Here is a 17,287-nt window from a genome sequence, read left to right as displayed (position 1 = left end):
TCTCACGTCTATGTAAAACGTAACCTATCTCCGAGATCAGTTTCAGCGTGAAAGAACAACAGGACACAAAATCTCACACAAAATTTTAAGAAAAGATCTAATTAGTCTGTTACTGTGTCGAGGAAAGGATTATAAACAGTGCCGCCTACGGTGTCAGTGCCGAGCCACAATGCCCTCAGCCATTCCCGAGGACATTACAGCTCGGCACTGCTCAGGCATCAGTGTTGGAAGTGTTTGTTTCCCGCAGCATGAACGGCGAGATCCGCATCTACGACACGCGCGCCATGGACGCGCCGGCGGAGACGCTGCGCGCGCCGGGCCCGCTCGCCGCCGTCGCCGTGCACCCGCTGCTCGATCTCATCGCCTGGTGAGACGCGCCTACGCCCGCATAGCCTGTATTGTTTATGTCTATACCTAATGGCGGCTGATTGGAATATTACTTTATTTGCGAACTACCTTCCGCTGGCGTTCATGTCGTCAAAGCCTAGTGTGTATATGTTTTTATTTTATTTGTTTAGTTTTAAACCCCCGCTTTTTTTTGGACTCCTTTTTGTTTTTTTCTGAGGACCTGGGTTCGATTCCCAGTGCTGGTCTCTTTTTCTGGTTTTTCTGTGCATCCATGTCTCAGTTTGTATTTTCGATATGGTTTCACGGGATACCCGTAAAAGTAACAAATTTGGAGTTGAAATAAAAAATACAAAAAGACTCAAAACAAAAACTCAAGACAAAAAAAAACCAACCATGATGTTGTGATGTACCTATTAACGGAATGAGGGCTATCGCGAATGAATTCGCCGCTAGAGGCGCTAGTGTAGCGTGAGGTCTCCGAAATGTCAAATCTCATAGTTTTTGGGTGAGCTACGCGGGTTTATTTATAATTAGAATAATTTTGTGAATATTTTGCAATATCTGAAATTAATTATGTCAAATATGCGTTCCGGGGCAATGAATGTCTGTGTTTTGAGACAGTTTTGTCTTTCGGAAACCTTTGTCCTCCCTTTTTTCCGAACAAAACGGAGACTTTACAACACTGTGGCATGCTCGATATTTTTATGGTACGGTTTTAAGGTGTATTGAATATTATTTTAATCTAAACTTTGTTTTCACGCCCGTAATAACAGACTTTGAAAGCCATACTTAAAAACCTCACGCAACAGTGCGCCATCTAGTGTGACAAAAAACGATAGCCCTCATTGCGAGTGTATGTGGCGGGAGTGTAAGTAATTCAAGTTGTACTGTGGTTGCAGTGGGTCGGTGAACCAGTCGATCAGTTTGTTCGAGCTGGGCGGCGCGCCGCTCAACACGATCAAGTTCCACGAGGGATTCATGGGTATGGGCGCGCGCATCGGCCCGGTCTGCTGCCTCGCCTTCCATCCGCTCAGGTCGGTTGCACACGCCCGGAGACGCTCTGCGAGTGCGCCCTGTCTGAACTCGCCTTTAGAAACGCCCTTCTCGCATGTACTATTGTGAGGGATTGTCTATACGGGCACGTAACTACTACATGACGGATGCAATTTACGTCAACATCATGTCGAACGATAACTTAATATGGATATGAGTACGATTGGTTTAAAAAAGAGAACATGAGTGAAAAATAGATAATTTTATTGTTTTACTAGCTTTTGCCCGCGGCTCCGCCCGCGTAGTATTCGGTTATCGCGCGCTGTTCCCTCGGGAACTGTGCATTTTTTCGTGATAAAAAGTGGCCTATGTCACTCTCGGGTCCATAAACTATCTCTATGCCAAAAATCACATCGATCCGCCGTTCCGTTTCGACGTGAAAGACGGACAAACATACACACAAACACAAATTGTTGTAGCAAATAATCGTATTTTTTTCTATATTACATATTTTCAGTACATTATTTTTATAGTTTACTATCCACTTATGTAGGGAAAAATACCTCTTTACATCTACAGATAATATAAGAGGACTGAAGAGCTGGTAGATTTTTTTTTTGACATTCATAAGTGCTTGTTATAGCCTAAATTGAATAAAGATATTTTGACTTTGACTTTGACTTTGAGGTGCGTATTCGTAGTGATAATTCACCATTATTAGGAACATTATCACCATCACTCAAATTTCTATAATTTTTTTTACAAAAATATTAATCGAAGTTTAATAAAAGTTTTATCCATCCTATGCTTTCGTCACCATATTGCATCCATAACCGCCCTCTATACATGTCAGACGGGCCTATCTTAAGTTTGTTGCCGATCTATACTTTACCATTGCTGTGTCGTGTTAGCGGATACAGTTGGATGGAACTTAGTTCTGTTTCATAAGCGAAGTATTAGTTTTGTTTTAGTATTAATTACTACTGTAGAGCGGTAAATTAACTTTAATCTACTGTAACGTTGTGTTTTCTTCCATGACTCGAACTGCCCGAAATCCGATTAATCTGGCAATTATTTTAATATATTTTTTCAGCTGGCAACAGGAGGGAGGATTGTGTTGACGGGTCATCTCTGATTGGAGCATTTAAGTAAATCATTTTGTAGGGATGTCAGTTCAGGAATTTCTATCATGTTTCAGGGGAAATATAATTAATTTCAGACATTGGTGAATAACATTTATTTAATTTACAATCAGTCGAATCTGATACAGAATCGAAAGCTAATAACATCTAGTGATAATTTGGCATAGTAAATGTTGTTCCCACAATTGGTGGAATTCGGGGGAAATTCTTAGGGGCTTTTCATAGTCCAAGCGATGTTCACTCAGGCTTTGAGAAGGGCTGTTCTGGAGTCTCCATTCCTCTTGACTTAGGCCTCCATCATGTGTGAGAGCTAGATCATTTTCCATCGAAGAAGAGACGAGGGTGGCAGCCTCCATTGTGAATTTTAGTGGCTTTTATGGCGCAAACGCAGCCCATTTAAATTTTATTTTTGTGCAGCAAGTGAACTGTAAGTAAATTTGGTTACTGAAATATTGGTTAGATTCAGTTTAGTCCACGCGGCATTATTTCTCATCCTTGTGGTTAATTTCAGCACATGAATCCTTGCATGCGGCTGAGGGTGGGAAGACCAGCGTCGAGTTAATCCTGGGCTACAGTTGATTTACTCCGGTAAGAATCATACAGATCACTTTACCTCTTTGCCACATGCTTTTGCCTTTTTGCAAGTGTCTAATCGAAGCAATTTCTTCTTCCTTCCAGCCGGTTAGGGTTAATAAGATTATTAAGTTTATTCTGATAATTATTTTTCATCTTTCGTTTACTTACTACAGTAAAGTAATTTGTGGCATGATGATGCCAATGATTTGGGTTTAGACCTTGTCTTTTTGCACCTCCATTTGGGAGCTTAAGGTTTAGATAAACTCTAATTTCCGGGCTAGATATTCATTTCTGTGTTCTGAGAACTAGCCAATTTTCTGTAGCATCATTGCCTTGGCTGTGCCTTCTGCAACTAGCTTTTGCCACGTCTTTTCTTCCGTTGCTGAGACCAGAAGACTGTTCTGCATCCTGTGGGACCCGCGCGGCCAGCTAAGGGTCAGCACATAGAGACGACGCCCCAGAGCATCGCGCTTGTCTCACACCGTGGTCATCCTTCGGCTGCCGACTGGTGTCACAGAGAGGTAGCTTCTGGCCAGGTCTGTAAAACATTTATAAATATGAATTAGGGAAGTATGATTTAAATTCAGTAGTTGAAAATTGAAATTGATGGCAAGTTTAGATTTCCTTAGGGACTAACACCATTAGGCTTAAATAAATTGTGAAACTAGCATATAAGAACCGCCTTCTGCATCACACCCGCTTGCGGCTGAGCTAAAACTATCTTTGTAAATTGTCTGGTAATCTACTACAAGTGGTTTCACATATTTATATTACTTTACGCTGTATAGAGTCAAAAGAGCAATAAAGATTGTGTTTACATACTAACATTTTTCCTTTACATCCTTTAGATAGAGCCCTAATTATTCAGAGCACGCCTCCAGACAATATTTAAGCATTTTCAGTGTAGCAACAGCTACTTTCAGTTTTATTCTGTCTTTCCGCATTGCCCCTTGGCTGTTACCCACACCGGGCTTGTTTTCAGTACGGCACAAGGTGGCAATTGGCGCCCAACCGTTAATTTTGCGTTATTTTGAGTGCTTTGAGTAATTTTGGCTAATTTTTTTGTGTAGAAATCAACTGCCATCAATTTTCAATAATTAAGATTCAGTTTGTCAGGTTGAAACCAAATATTACCTTTGAATGTAGAAGTCTAGCACATTTATGCCTTATTTCATAAAAATTTCACTGTTGTAGTTATTGTTTCCACTATTTTCACCACAAATTGATATTTATTAACATTTTCATAGTAAAAGTAACCTATAACTTTGTGAAAGCGAAAGAACTTTCTTTGACAGTTATAAAGTGTCACTTCATAGCATAGCTTTCTATACTATACATACAGCTATATTTCAGATTATCTATGAAAGGAAACCTAGTTTTGTTCAACTAACTTCATTTTTTTTAAATGGTGAAAAACCCTCTTTGGGAAACAAAATCATTGTGAAATATTGAATATTAAATTATAATATCATTTATGCTACAACATTATGACAAAATTATGACCTAGAATTATAAATTGTGTGTGCATAGTGCTTAGACAGTTTGTAAATTTTCTAACTGCATTTCATACCTAATAGCAGTGTATTCAAATTACTACCTATATTTATAGCAGCATTTAATTTACTGCCATTTTATGCAATTTAATTGTGTTTATTGCTACATTTGTGCCAGCAAATTGTGTTATTACTTAATAAGAATTTGGGGAATGAAACATCATTCATAAATTTTGCTATAGTACTTTAATAAGAACTTATATTTTGTAAAATAACAAACATAAAACAATTTTATTGTTGAAACAAATTAAACAATAGTAATTAAAGTTTGTAAGCCATTAATTTCAATTCAATTTAGTACACAAACATCACTAAAATATGGAAAGAGTTATACAATTTTATTCACTTTTGAAAGATGAGTTGATTTATGAAGTTAAAATTAGGTCAGAAACGCCACTTAGTACTGTTGATGGGTTGAGAAAGCAACTTAAGAAGTTATTTGTTGAATGTCCTTCGGAGGCTATATTGGAAACTGACTTTGCTATTGATTCCGAGCTAAAAACAATTTCTGACAAGTTGATTGAACTGAGGTCATGTGTTGACAGGTATTCATCAACATCTGATAGGTACTCATTAAATAGGTCAAAGGCACTGGGTTATCATTTATATCATCGCTTGTTTAGAATAGATGTTGACTTGGATGTCGCTAAGCTTCAAGTTAAATCAGAACTTTCATCAGACTTAGAGTCACTGTTGACTATTGTTGAAACTCCAATAACATCTCCATGTACAAATGAGGACAACCAGATGTTTTCTTCACATTCACAACAACAATCACAACAATCACAGCAACAATTTGAGTGTTCCGGCGATAAGAATGTTTCAAAATGGGGTGTTAAATTCAATGGCATCACGGACGTCAGGTCATTCTTAGAACGCATAGGTGAACTTCAGTTGGCTTTTGGTGTTTCAGATTGTAAGTTATTCAACTCAGCGGCACAATTGTTTGTTGATAAGGCACTATTTTGGTTTAGAGGCATAAGGCAGGAAGTTTCAACCTGGAACGAATTAAAAGAGTTATTGTTGAGAATTTGATCCAATTGATTATGATTATAGGTTATTAAGTGAAATTCAGTCTAGAACACAGGGAGTGGACGAACCTATTCACATTTATTTTGCGGTTATGTCTTGCTTATTTTCACGTCGTAAGGTACCGCTTTCTGAGGAAGCCAAGCTAGAAATATTGCTGCATAATATTAGGCCCAGCTTTTCACAACAGCTAGCGTTGGTTAACATTACCTCAGTAGCGGAACTGAAAGAAAATTGTCGTAAGGTAGAAGCAGCGCGTCAACGAGCTGAAATGTTTTCGGAACCTTCCGCGAGGTCATCCTCGAACCTACTTGGTAGTGAGTTTTTGTATAAAGGCAAAGCCAAGCCCATAAATTCAGTTTCTGTTCCCACTGCCAAGAGTTCCGAAAGTAAATCGCAGTCATGTTTTGCTTGTGCGCAGCGTACGAACGTTTCTGTCAATGTTCCCAAACAATCGAATGTTCCATCCACGCATTCGCGGGAACCCATTTGTTATAAATGCGGCAAAACACGGCATAATTTTAGGTATTGTAAGGCAAAACCAAATTCCGACAAACAAATCAGATGTTTTGGCTGTGGTATGTCAAATGTCAAAATAGCTACTTGTCCAAATTGTAGTATTGGTAATAAAGCTAAAAAGGCTGGTTCACACTCTCAGACAAAAAACTGATAGACCAGAATCGTAGTAAAAAACATGTTAATAGTAAATCTATTTCAAAATTTTGTAATTATAATTCGATCGCTACGGTTCTGTTTGCACCAAATAAAGATGATGTTCGGCCATATTTAAAATTTAAAGTAAATAGTTTTGAAATTTTCGGATTACTCGATAGTGGAGCGTCAATTTCGATTTTAGGTAACGACGCTCATCTCGATTTTGTGAAATTTGGTTTTAGCATACAAAATACACAACCAACATCGTGTCATGTTGCAACTGGCGTGCAGGTCGAAACAATTGGGTACATTTTTGTTCCGGTAACATTTAATAATGTAACACATGTTATTAAATTTTTTGTCATACCCACTATTGTTTCAGACGTCATTTTAGGTGTAGATTTTTGGAAATGTTTTAATTTAGCGCCAGAAATATTCGACAACATTGACTACATTGTGACACCACAGACGTACTTTAGGAACTGTGGTATTAATTCAGAACCTGTACATACAATTCAGTCATACGATCACTTGACTACGGCACAGCGTGAACTAGCAGACGCAGTAGTGAGGAAATTTAGGGACATTTCTTTTGAAGAAAAAGGGCTAGGTAGAACCAGTTTAGCTGAGCATATTATCGACACTGGTGATGCGCCACCGGTAAAAGTGAAACAATACCCACTATCACCGGAAAAACGAGCAGCTTTAAGTGCCGAGCTCGATAGGATGCTTCAGTTGGACGTAGTTACCCCTTGCGAAAGTCCATGGAATAACCCTGCGTTATTAGTGCGTAAGTCAAACGGTGACTGGCGTTTTTGTTTAGATTGTAGGAAATTAAATTCGGTCACGAAGGGGGACTCGTATTCTATTCCGTATATTCCACAGATTTTGGACAGTTTAAAAGAAGCGAGGTACCTGACGTCGATCGATTTAAGTTCCTCATTCTGGCAGATACCGTTAGCAGAAAGTTCACAGGAAAAGACTAGTTTTTCCGTACCGGGTCGCGGACTTTTTAAATTTAAAGTCATGCCTTTTGGGTTATGCGGAGCACCTGCAAGACAGCAGCGGCTCATGGATAGGTTGATCGATCACAACATTACGAGTGACATCGAAACCGGTTTAGCCTTCTGTTACATTGATGACATTGTGATCTGTTCATCAGATTTTCAGACCCATTTGGTACTTTTGAATAGAGTTTTGGAAAAATTGAAAATTGCAAATTTGACAATTAACTTTGCGAAGTCCAAGTTCTTCAGAAACTCCTTGAAGTATCTTGGATATGTCGTGGATGAGTTCGGGTTGCGTACTGATCCCGAAAAAGTCGCGGCAATTTTGAATTTTCCCATTCCGACCACTTCTCGGGAAGTCAAGGTATTTTTAGGGACGTGCTCGTGGTACCGTCGATTTATTCGAAACTTTTCGACTATAGCCGCCCCTTTAAATAAGCTTACGGCGAAAGGGAAGAATTTTCCTGCCTTTCGGTGGTCTGAAGAAGCAGAACAAGCATTCAATTCATTGAAGAATGCATTGGTGTCGGCACCTATTTTGGCAGTGCCAGATTTTGATAAGCCTTTCGTTGTGCACTGCGATGCTTCTTCATATGGATTGGGTGGCATGCTTAGTCAGACTATCGATGGACACGAGCATCCTATCGCTTACGTCAGTCGTTCTTTAAATAAAAACGAACGAAATTACAGCGCGACCGAGAGGGAGGCTTTAGCCGTTTTGTTTTCCGTCGAGAAATTTCAGGCATATTTAGGCTCGCGTCATTTTAAGGTCATAACTGACCACGCGTCACTTAAGTGGTTCATGAACCTGGAGAACCCGTCAGGCCGTTTAGCGCGTTGGGGGTGCAGACTGTCTCAATATGATTTTGAAATTGAGCACAGGAAAGGCACCGACAACGTAGTACCTGACGCGTTGTCTAGGCTCATGAAGGTTGACGCTATCAACGCGACGAGCTCTAATGACGTTGTGAACGACCCGTGGTACGAGAACATTCTGAACGGTTGTAGGTCATTTCCTGCGAACTTTCCGAATTTTTGTATTAAGGACGGCATATTACTTAGATTATGTAAGAGTAAATACAATTTACTTAGTGAATTCGACTGGAAGGTGGTAGTGCCGAAGTGCGACCGATTAAAAACTTTGAAGGAAAATCATTGCGAGCCTACAGCCGCGCATTTAGGAGTTTTCAAAACTCATCGGCGGTTGTCTTTGACATATTTTTGGCCTGGCATGCATAAAGATGTCGTGGAATTTGTAAAGGCGTGTGATGTTTGTTCCGCCTACAAGCATTCGCAGAAACGTACTCCAGGGTTGATGGGCCAGCCAAAAGTATGTCATAGACCATTTCAAGTAGTCTCGATAGATTTAGTAGGTCCACTACCGCGCTCTCGGTCGGGTTACACGTTTTTATTTGTAGTGACATGCTGCTTTTCAAAATATACTCTGATGTTTCCATTGCGCCGTGCAACTAGTGCATTAGTTGCCAAACATTTTGAGAACCATGTTATTTTGGCTCATGGGGTTCCTGAAACCGTCATAACTGACAACGGGGTCCAGTTTACGGGTTCAGAATTTAGGCAACTTTTGAAAAAGTACAGTGTCCCAAAAGTACATTTTGGCCCACGCTTTACGGCTCAAGTTAATTTGGTAGAGAGGTACAACAAAGTTATTATGACTGCAGTAGCTTCTTACGTAGAAGAAAACCACCGCTCCTGGGACGAGCACCTGCACCGTATTCAGTTTGCCATAAACAGTGCAGTAAACGAGTCCACGGGGTTTTCTCCATTTTTCTTAGTACACGCTAGAGAACCAGTCATAAATGGGTCATTCTACCGAGACACTGATCAAGAGTATAGCGTTAGCGTTCCACGGGAGGAATATGCCGGGGAATTTGGCTGTTTAAAGACAATTTTTGAGCAGGTTAGGTCTCATCTTTTGAAAGCGCATAGCACTAACTCTAAGTACTATAATTTAAGACGTCGTTCAGCTAAATTTTCAGAAGGGGACGTAGTTTGGAAACGTTCTTACGTACAAAGTGACGCACAAAAATTTAAGATGGCAAAGCTCGCGCCAAAGTACGTAAAATGCAAAGTAAAGAAAGTGTTGTCTCCCTTAGTTTATGAATTGGAGAGGATGGATGGTCATCCTATTGGTTCTTGGCACATTAAAGACCTGAAGGCGTAAAAAACGTTTCCACTCAGCTAGTGAACAGTGGACGCGCGGCCCGCATTACGTTTTTTGATCGCCGCGCCGCCATTGTTGACTACGCAAGAGTAGACGTCACAGTAGCGGAGGTGATTCGAGCGGTGGACGCACGGCCGTTTGCTCCGGCTGGCTGCCGTGCTGCCATGGTTCGAAACACTGACGTTACTTGGATCACTTCCTTAAGATAAGAGCTTAGCATTTGAGTGTTAAATATTACATTATATTTAATCACAAACTGTAAGGTGTGGTGCACAGTCATAACTGTCGCACTACTACTGTAAGCGTGATGTATGATAGAGTATTTAGGTAGATATTGATGGATTCTTAGGGCGGCTCTATCTTAACTCAATATCATCAAGAGTAGTCTTTAATATGTGTACAAGCAAAGTATGTATACCTGTGGTACCTTGGGTACCTCACCAAGTTATAATAGTTATGTCACTCCGTGTTTCGCATTCAACTTATCGGGTTTCCGTGCATGTGTGGATGCGATGTTTTGTTGCACGGTGATTATTTTGTTTTGGTATCTCGAGCCCGGGCGAGATAGATTTCGTTTCCTCAACAGAAGGTTGCGGATATTTTGGTTTTGTAATTCCTTGGAGACAATGTATTTGTATCCAAGATGTTTAGGTAATCTTGGTGAAGGGTTTTGTTCATATTTCGTAAATATATTTTTCCGAGATGTCTAGGTAAAGATATTTCGATACAAAGGTCTTGTTTATATTTCGTTAGGTTTTGATAGTGGTTATGAATTTTGTGTTAGGTTTCGCCCGGACAAGAAGGGACTATATTGAGGAATGCTGAACATCGGTCCTGGCTGTTGGTAATTAGCCTCTTCAGCACAACATTGCCGTTGTGCTGGAGAAGCTAATGGTTTGGTTCACGAATAAGGAATGGTTGCATTTTGGTTATTTTGTTTTTTTAGTATGATACAAAGGTTTTTGGTATATAACTCTAGTGATCCATATTCTTGGATGTTATATACATTTTTGTCCTTTACAATAGATTCAGTAAGCACAATCATAGTCTTATTTTTGATAGGTATTCTTCTAAACATTTGAGTTATGTTCTGTAGCTACGCAGGTTGTTCGGACCGTGGGTTGGTTCTTGCATGGGAGATTTCGTTGAACTCCTAGGTTGTAGAGCAGAGCGCTGAGGGCAGCGTACGGTTCACCTACGTTGAACCTTAAGTGGGGAAGGGGGGTATTGTAACGTTGTGTTTTCTTCCATGACTCGAACTGCCCGAAATCCGATTAATCTGGCAATTATTTTAATATATTTTTTCAGCTGGCAACAGGAGGGAGGATTGTGTTGACGGGGTCATCTCTGATTGGAGCATTTAAGTAAATCATTTTGTAGGGATGTCAGTTCAGGAATTTCTATCATGTTTCAGGGGAAATATAATTAATTTCAGACATTGGTGAATAACATTTATTTAATTTACAATCAGTCGAATCTGATACAGAATCGAAAGCTAATAACATCTAGTGATAATTTGGCATAGTAAATGTTGTTCCCACAATTGGTGGGATTCGGGGGAAATTCTTAGGGGCTTTTCTTAGTCCAAGCTATGTTCACTCAGGCTTTGAGGAGGGCTGTTCTGGAGTCTCCATTCCTCTTGACTTAGGCCTCCATCATGTGTGAGAGCTAGATCATTTTCCATCGAAGAAGAGACGAGGGTGGCAGCCTCCATTGTGAATTTTAGTGGCTTTTATGGCGCAAACGCAGCCCATTTAAATTTTATTTTTGTGCAGCAAGTGAACTGTAAGTAAATTTGGTTACTGAAATATTGGTTAGATTCAGTTTAGTCCACGCGGCATTATTTCTCATCCTTGTGGTTAATTTCAGCACATGAATCCTTGCATGCGGCTGAGGGTGGGAAGACCAGCGTCGAGTTAATCCTGGGCTACAGTTGATTTACTCCGGTAAGAATCATACAGATCACTTTACCTCTTTGCCACATGCTTTTGCCTTTTTGCAAGTGTCTAATCGAAGCAATTTCTTCTTCCTTCCAGCCGGTTAGGGTTAATAAGATTATTAAGTTTATTCTGATTAATTATTTTTCATCTTTCGTTTACTTACTACAGTAAAGTAATTTGTGGCATGATGATGCCAATGATTTGGGTTTAGACCTTGTCTTTTTGCACCTCCATTTGGGAGCTTAAGGTTTAGATAAACTCTAATTTCCGGGCTAGATATTCATTTCTGTGTTCTGAGAACTAGCCAATTTTCTGTAGCATCATTGCCTTGGCTGTGCCTTCTGCAACTAGCTTTTGCCACGTCTTTTCTTCCGTTGCTGAGACCAGAAGACTGTTCTGCATCCTGTGGGACCCGCGCGGCCAGCTAAGGGTCAGCACATAGAGACGACGCCCCAGAGCATCGCGCTTGTCTCACACCGTGGTCATCCTTCGGCTGCCGGGCTGGTGTCACAGAGAGGTAGCTTCTGGCCAGGTCTGTAAAACATTTATAAATATGAATTAGGGAAGTATGATTTAAATTCAGTAGTTGAAAATTGAAATTGATGGCAAGTTTAGATTTCCTTAGGGACTAACACCATTAGGCTTAAATAAATTGTGAAACTAGCATATAAGAACCGCCTTCTGCATCACACCCGCTTGCGGCTGAGCTAAAACTATCTTTGTAAATTGTCTGGTAATCTACTACAAGTGGTTTCACATATTTATATTACTTTACGCTGTATAGAGTCAAAAGAGCAATAAAGATTGTGTTTACATACTAACATTTTTCCTTTACATCCTTTAGATAGAGCCCTAATTATTCAGAGCACGCCTCCAGACAATATTTAAGCATTTTCAGTGTAGCAACAGCTACTTTCAGTTTTATTCTGTCTTTCCGCATTGCCCCTTGGCTGTTACCCACACCGGGCTTGTTTTCAGTACGGCACAAGGTGGCACTACATGCATATCATAAGTTCCCTATTATATGTTAAGAAACGACTATCAAATGGCCTTTATTAAGAAAAACTGGTATCTGCGGGTGCATCTTAATGTTCACATTAAAGTTCAGTGCATCATAATGTTTACATTAAAGTATCGGTAATATTGTACATATTGTAGAAAACTTATGACATGCATGTAGATAATAATAATTATTCAAAGTCAACGTCAAAGTCAAAGTCAAAAGTCAAGTCAAAGTCAAAGTCAAAATACAGGCCATATCTGAACATATTATAGAAAACTTATGATATGCATGTAGATAAAGTTATGTATGCGGCAATACATAATTAGGCATTAAACACTCGTGTGATCTTATTATGAAAACTCGCCTTCGGCTCGTTTCATAAAACCACACTCGTACTTTAATGCCTCTCATTATGCACCAGCCACATAATTAACTTTTGTTTGTATGTGTTACAGGTACGCGATGGGCGTAGGTCGAAAGACTCGACGGTGTCTGTGTACGTGCGCCGGTGACCGCCCGCGCGCCCCCGCCCCCGCCCCCGCCCCTTCCCGCACTGACGCGCAACGTGAGTGCACTCTCACGCCATACAACTACATAACAATGTGCAGCACATACTCGAAATGGTGATCTACATCGAGTCTTAGGTCCCTGTCGAGAGAGTACATGACGTCATCCTTCCCTTACGGATGTCGCCGCTTTGTCCGCTCCTTGCTATTTATACGCAGTTTTTGTGTGTACATAATTTTACACGAGTGACGTCGCGGATAAAAGCCAGTTTGAATACAAATAGTACATTGATAACCAAGGGTGGAAAGTGACCCATTTCACGCGAGATTTTCGTTCGAGCGCCAATAGTTCGAGGGGAAATGGGTAATTTCACCCGAGTTAGACACTCTACTTTTCATTTTCGACTGAGGAATGTAAAATACTAAAAAAAATGAGAATAAATATAAATTGAATTTATTTATATCCAACCTCCAACGGTACCTTTTCGACCTGGCCAGCACGGCCGACTATAAAAAAAATCGGTTGGTCACGACCAAGGAGCTTATATACAAAACTGAAGGTTGAACGCCGAACAAAGAAGTTTATATAGTTATTTATATATTCCATCTCTTTCTTAACCTAACTAAAGAAAGAGATGGAATATATTCGTGACGTAATAAAGATCAAACTTCTTGTTTCAAACGAATGTTCGGCGTTCAACCTCCAGTGTTGTATAATTATAAGCTCCTTGGTCACGACGTGCATCTAGATAGCCATGCCGAAACGTGAAAAAAAATATCTTCGACTAAAAAAATACTTTCCACCCTAGAGTTGAAAACGCAATTTTCCACCCGGCCATGAAAATTAAACTTTCCGAACAGGAGAGATTAAAAAAATGTATTGTTTTCCAGGACGGCAGTTGCTCGCGACAGAGGCAGCGCTAGTTGAATAGTCCGCGAGGTGCGCCGCCCGCAGCCCGCAGCGACCGCGCGGACAGCTCCGACGCTCCGCCATATTCCGTGGGCAGCGGTGGGGGGAGCGCCATCAAACACACGCCTTCTTTTACCGGGTGGGCCTGTAACAGGAGCAAAAAATTAAAACACAGGTTCTGCTGTTCAAATGGAACTATACTTTAGTTCTGCAACTTTCAAAATTAAGTAATTTTATCATTATGTTTATGCCAAATCCAATAGCCTAAATGACATCGCCTGTCACGAAAAAAATGACGGATTTTCGCAATACACTGCTTGTCCAAGTAAAAACTTTAAACTATAATAAAAATCATAATACAAGTTATTTTCAACAGTTGTAGAACTAAATTAGCTCAAGATGAAGAGTGGAAGCTGTGGTTTAATTTGTGCTCCTGTTACGGGGCCCAATATATTTTTTACAATAAACTGACCAGCACTTCTCTGTCACGTGATGAAAGTGAACATGTAACTGGTTAGTAAGAGCCTATTTACTCTAGCTTTGAAGCTTGAGGTTGTCTGCCCGGAGAAAGACGGGAGCAGGGTCCATGGCCTAGCAACTTGGGGCCAATCGAATGCTTACAACGTGTGGGTGAGACACTCCCGCTTTTTTTCCTAGCGTTTTATACACCTGCCCACTGAATATGCAGTTTTTCTTGTATATTTTTCCATTTTAGCTATCCATGGTTTAGCTTGAGATACTGAGGACAAAGAGTGATGAATTTTATCACGTCTGAGTGTTTCTCTCTCTGACTTATTATAGACCATCCGATCAATTTCGTGCGTAATTTTAGGGCACTGTACCTTAGAAAATTGACTAGTACATACTAACAAGCGATAATCCCTTCGCTCTCCATATTTCTGTTGTAAAGTTCACAAGTTCTGTTGAACTAATTTCTATGTGATCTGTCGTAGCGTGCTAAAAATATATTGGATCTTAAATAAATAGACCTATTGTCAAATTAAGGAAATCGGGAAACTTTGAAGGAAGTGTAGAATACAATAAATAAGAAGACCCAACGTAAATGTATGCATCTAATTAAGTTATTATGTTATTTAATCGAATGTGCTTTGAATAAAGAGTGATTATTTTAATATGACTTCATCCATGCTCAAATAGCCTGGTCGCTCGTTTGTTTAGCACAATCATTTCGTCACTACTTTGAAATAATCTCGTATCTAAAATCAATATGTCAACAAAATTGAACCTTGACGTAATGTTCATAAGGTCCACTCGGAAAAATTATCTACTTTGAGATTTTTTTTAAAGTAGTGACGATTTTTACACTTCGCGATCTTATTCAAGATATTACTTTAAGGTGTAAAATATTTTTCCAGTTTTAAGTTCTCTTTCTATCGCACTTAATTTACTTTTCGAAAATTGAGTGCAATTGTTAAAAATGTTACCGAACATACAAGAAAGATGAAAGTCTGACACAAATGAACAACTTTTCTTTCCTAGTGAGAAAAATATTCAATAAAGCTATCCCTTTTCTCACTAGGCTTTAAACGACCCTAAATGTGTTCCTTTATCCAAGCCACATTAGATTAAATAATAGCAGGCGCAGAATATATGTAGAAAAATAATCCATCCCGTGAAGGTTGCATGGCTTGTTTCGAGCGATACATCAAATTATAATTTTATGCGGAAATTAAAATGGAAAAAATCTGTGAGCTGTCGAAATATATAAAGTTGTGCGCGTTGTCATTGTAGGGTCGAAACAGGCGAACGAATACGCGCCCTGCCGCCAGCCATGTTAGTGTAAACTAACGGCGTTAGGGTCGCGTTTATAGGTTGTATCTAGCGTCGCTGTCTGCGAGACGACGCCTCGGGCTTCGCTCCTCTTGCTAGCTACCCTCGTTTGGGTGGTTGACACCATTAAATGACTAGGGCACATGTCAAATACGTTTCTATTTATTTATTACAGGCTATTTAATTTTTGTTGAATGCATAACACGGAACTGTTAGATCATATCATGTTTTAAACTTTCGTGATTTTCACTTATAGTCAAAATACCACAAACGGGACTTATTACGCTAAAACGCAAGAGTAATATTTACCTCGACGTTTCAACCACATTACAGTGGCCGTGGTCACGAGTAGACTGAAGTGAAGGGTGTCAAGTCTGTCTAGCAGCGCGAGTCCTTCGAAGTACACACAAAACTAACAACGTCCGATAGTCTCTCCGAACATTCATCCCGACACTTATTTATAACAGGATTCTACGAAGATGAAAGCCTATATCCATCGTCCCGGTAGAAATTTTAGTGCTTTTTTTATTTCAACCCTGTTCATACCTCGATGTCCGTAGGCTGGTACTGCACCACACTTCACTTACACTATAACTATCACTATTTATATATTATTAATTACTACACTGCACTGATTGTTTTTTGAACTGATGAAGGCTCGCGACGCACTCCTTCTCAGTGAATTAAAACGGAATGTCATTAGCTAGTTTATTTTAGGGACAGCGCCATCTAGCGGCAATATTGGAACTAATTCTCAACATTCTCCGCCGCCAAGGACAACGTGTCCTTGCACTAATTTGGAAGACGGCACAGCTTGGTAATAGATCGTTGAACCACCCCCGAAGCTGTGCGTATGTCATAGATACGTGTCAATCCGTCTGGACCAGGATACTTCTTCAGCACTCTACCAACTCTCCAGGTGGACACAGGGTATCGTGCATCCTTAATCAGGACGAGCTCATCCAAATCTAGCTCTGGCTTCGGAGTTTGCCATTTGGACGCAATTGCAGACGTGATAAGTATTCACTCTGCCACTTATTCCAAAAATCTCTGACCGTACGTTGTGTCAACTGCCATCTCGATAGATAAGACAAGTTGCTATGTTGCTCAGGGCGATCGGTCAAGCAAATCAAAGGTTCCCCGACTAGAAAATGTCCTGGAGTTAAGTAGTTCAAGTCATCACCCAATGGTGTCAATGGACGCGAGTTGAGACATGCTTCAATTTGGGTGAGGACGGTGTACATCTCTTCAAAAGTAAAAGTCGAATTCCCTAACAAGCGTTTTAAATGATATTTCGTGGATTTTACGCCGGCTTCCCACAGTCCTCCCTGATTAGGCGCAGCGGGCGGTATGTATTTCCATCTGGTGCTTTTATCATCCAACGCTGCGGCTATTAACTCCTTCTCTGCTGCGATAAAGGTGGTGCCATGATCGCTCCAGAGCTCTTTGACAATGTCCACGTCTGGAGATAAATCTTCTTAAAACATGCTAGAAATGCGTCGGTAGTCATGTCGCTCACTAATTCTAAATGTATGGCCTTGGTCGACATACAAATGAACAGGCGATGTAACATTTGTGGGTTTTTGGCTCCCCGTCCTTTGCTCATGCGGTAAGAGATTGGGCCTGCAAAGTCTACTCCGCTAACTAAAA

At 40.2% G+C, this 17,287-nt stretch overlaps 2 long non-coding RNA genes across 2 annotated transcripts; both read right to left on the bottom strand.

The window, feature by feature from the left end:
• Positions 1-2,563: 2,563 nt before the first annotated feature.
• Positions 2,564-4,593, bottom strand: LOC141428473 (uncharacterized). The gene is made up of 2 exons (XR_012451433.1): positions 4,194-4,593; positions 2,564-3,597 (listed from the first exon to the last, which is right to left on the bottom strand). It is a non-coding gene; the product is annotated as an uncharacterized lncRNA (long non-coding RNA).
• Positions 4,594-4,781: 188 nt separating this feature from the next.
• LOC141428774 (uncharacterized) lies at positions 4,782-10,178 on the bottom strand. The gene is made up of 2 exons (XR_012451463.1): positions 5,713-10,178; positions 4,782-5,610 (listed from the first exon to the last, which is right to left on the bottom strand). It is a non-coding gene; the product is annotated as an uncharacterized lncRNA (long non-coding RNA).
• Positions 10,179-17,287: the final 7,109 nt, after the last annotated feature.

The sequence above is a fragment of the Choristoneura fumiferana genome, chromosome 6, assembly GCF_025370935.1.
Source record: "Choristoneura fumiferana chromosome 6, NRCan_CFum_1, whole genome shotgun sequence".
NCBI classification, from domain to species: domain Eukaryota; kingdom Metazoa; phylum Arthropoda; class Insecta; order Lepidoptera; family Tortricidae; genus Choristoneura; species Choristoneura fumiferana.
Note: the sequence above shows the minus strand (reverse complement) of the source record. Positions and strands in the feature narration are given on the sequence as shown.